This window comes from Pinus tabuliformis, chromosome J (genome assembly GCF_031772625.1).
Source record: "Pinus tabuliformis cultivar Carrire ecotype Pingquan chromosome J, CPIR1, whole genome shotgun sequence".
NCBI classification, from domain to species: domain Eukaryota; kingdom Viridiplantae; phylum Streptophyta; class Pinopsida; order Pinales; family Pinaceae; genus Pinus; species Pinus tabuliformis.
In genome coordinates this window covers 713,165,782-713,169,266 of record NC_142295.1, presented here as the reverse complement: position 1 = coordinate 713,169,266, position 3,485 = coordinate 713,165,782, and positions in this window count along the sequence as shown.

The following is a 3,485-nucleotide window of genomic DNA, read 5'->3' as shown; positions in this document are numbered from 1 at the left end:
ACAGATGAGGTATTGCGTGATGTTATTCCCCCTGAATCTTGTAATGTTTTATTAGGCCAACGATAATTTTGGAAGTGTCATTTTGTGTATAAGTCTAGAACTTGTACTTTTATTATTACTTTGGGCATAAAACTATATAGGATACCAAAGGAAGCCTCACATGTTGTCATTTCTTTGGTATGTTCTAAGAAATGCAATAATATGATCTCCCAAACTAAGAACTTGTTTTCTTCCTAATTCACTCTCAAAGTAAGGGCAAGATCATGGTCACATATATGGTGTAACAACCCCTGATTGATTTATATGTAAATAAAATAATACCAAGGTCATGGGACACATATTCCAAGTTGAATGTTAGGAAAAACACTTTAGTGGGCATCACTTGTGATTAATTAATGGCTATGGAAATTGGCAAAGGAAAAGAGGCAATAATTGGCATTTATTTATGAATATAAAGGAAAATAGGAGAAAATGAAGGTGAAGAGATACATATTTGCGTGCAAGGGGAATTAGAGGAGAAATGAAGGAAAATGAAGAAAATAGAGAGATCAATGATAAGAAAGAATCAGATAATCAAGTAAAAAGTTTTGTTTCTTTAGGCTTTATCAGTTCAATTTTGGAGCTCTCCTTTCCTTCTCCCATTCTCCCATACTCTTTCACACTTAGAGAATTCCTGGAGAATTATAGCATTCATTTAGATTTGGAGAAAGAAGGAAAAGGAAGGCAGGAAGCGCGAGGATATAGTTGGATCAAGAACTATAACTAGATTGAATTGTAGGTAATAGGTTGCATTTGTGATTTCGTTAGTGATTTTTGGATGCATGGTATATGCATGTGATTCTCTAGCTCTTTGTTTTCATTGGCATGGAGATTTTCCTGGATTGATAATGGCTTTAGCCTTGCCTTGCCATTTCCTAGATAATCATGGTGTTGTGGAATTTTCCACTTGTTTTTATGATTGGTGCTTAGGTTCCCTATGCTTGTGGGTTGGAACTACCACTCTAGAATCTCTGGAACAGTTTGGCTTGAATTACTAGTTTTTGGAGCTGTAAGTTGGGAAAAATTCTTTGGATCCCTTGGTGGGTTGTTGAGTTACTAGTCCTTGGAGTCATTGTTGGAACAAACACTCTAGGGACCTAGAAGGTTTTGGGTTGAGTTACTAGTTCTTGGAGCCCTAGACAACTTGGGTAGTGACCAATTTGGTTGATGTTAGTGATTTCCAAACTGTAGAGGTGGAATCATTGTGGTGTAGGTTTGCTGTGGTTTGGCCTATGAAAGCCCTAGTTGGATTTTTCTTGGTTTATTTCATGAGATCCCACATTCATGCTTGGAACATGGTGTGGGAGTGATTCGCTAAAAGAGTGATTTGGTTAAGCTCGATCTATGGTTAGGTGGTACATGGAAGTCTGTGAATTGGATGGCATTTTCATACGTCGATATGAGATATTTTCCTATTTTGATCTATGAGCCCATGTATTGATTATGATAGTAATGTTATGGATGATTTTCCATTGTCTCTATTATGGTTATATGTTGGTTATATGATGAATTCTATCTATGGTTATAATTGACATGTTTTAATAAGTACTTGAAATTTTGATGAATGCATGGACTAACAATTATTGTTGCAAATATGTAGAGAGGGCTTATAGCCTTCTTGATGATTTTCATATGAGGACTATCAAGTTATGATCAGATATGCATTCATGACCTGCAGCTTACATGTTTGCCATATGTTTGATGAAATGTCTGTCATAGACTAGGCATGGCTACGTCAAGTTATTGCTTGAGTTTTGATTGATCAACATTTTCATTTATTTTTATTACATTATGGAAAGTTATAAGTAGTTTTCGGCAGCGGTCTGGAGGCTTAGTTGGAAAAGTGGCTCAGATATCGAAACCACTAGCTCTGAACTGAAGGATTTAGGTCATAACCACATGGAAGCATGCTTGTGTGTGAGGTTGGAGCCTCATAACTGCACTCTTTCCTTGTTTTGCATCTATTTGGCATGTTAGGTCAGTGAAGAAGTGTTCCAACTCAAGGCTTGATGATCCCAAAATGTATCCTGGATAAACCTCTAAGTCTAAAAGACTTCATATAAGAGGTAAAAGGTGCCAAATGGCACAAATCCTTTGTAAATCAAAGGAAAATGTAAATCGTTGGCTGCTCTCAGAAATAGTCTCATTACAGATATCTCCTCATTCTGAATCCAACGTAGCTTGAATGGGTGAAAACAGACTTCAGATGAAGAAGTTATCATAAAAATAAGTTCCCCTTTCTTCGTTAGAAAAAGAGGAAAAATCCTTTAAAAAGGAAATAAAAAGCCCTTCAAAAGGGAAAATCGCATCGGACTGGGGCAAAAGAGCAAATTAAGTGAAAAAGGGAAGCCACCCCTGATCGTCAATCCTTAACATATAGGGTCGGAGGAAGGCACATGTGATATAACATAGGGACTATGCCAAGTGGTACCATGATAGCCGAAATCAGCAAATCACAATTAGTGATGCCACGAGGCAGAAGCAGGAGCCCAGGCCAAGTGATACCGTGATCACTTTATCAACGTCAGCTTAGGCCATGCCATATGGAATACCCGGGTCCCCTAGATACATGCGACATATATATATATATATATATATATATATATATATATATATATATATATATATATATATATATATATATATATATATATATATATATGTATATATATGTATATATATGTATATATATGTATATATATGTATATATATGTATATATATGTATATATACATATATATACATACATGTATATACATATATATACATATATATATATATATATATATATATATATATATATATATATATATATATATATATATATCTACGAACCTGACGGGGCTATGAAAGCCACTTCACAAATATGAAAGGGAAACCATGAAACATGGGCATTTTCAATACGTGATAGCATCGAGGCGGACCCAATAGAAATATAAGGCAGAATTAAGGACTTTTGAAGTCCAATATACAGAGATTTGGCAAATTTTCCCATGTTTTACAACGTTTCTCCGTGTAAACAGGGAACAAGTGTTTCTATGGGATTTCAGGCGCCGATGCACTCTTTTGTTGTAGAACAAGTGGCCACCTCCCCTAAAGGCATTAGCAACGATTATTAAATGCTTAGAGATGGGATTTGAGTGGACCATGGCTGGAAGACAAAGAGCCCAAAAGGGAAAACAAACAGACATCATCGATTGGCTTAAAAAGCCATGAATGTTAGAGACAGGAAGGGGGGTTGGAGTTGTTGTTGGTTGTTGGGGGTTTTTGGCTGAAAGTGAAGCCAAAGTAGGAAGCTAAGGCGAAAGAGAGCAGCACAAAAAGGCAATAGAAAAAAGAGAGCACAGAAAGCAGAAACAAGAAGCACACACAACCAAGTGAGTCACTTGGAGTTCAAGTGAAAAGCCAAGAGGGTTGTAAACTGATAGAGGTCAAAAAGAAGCTAGA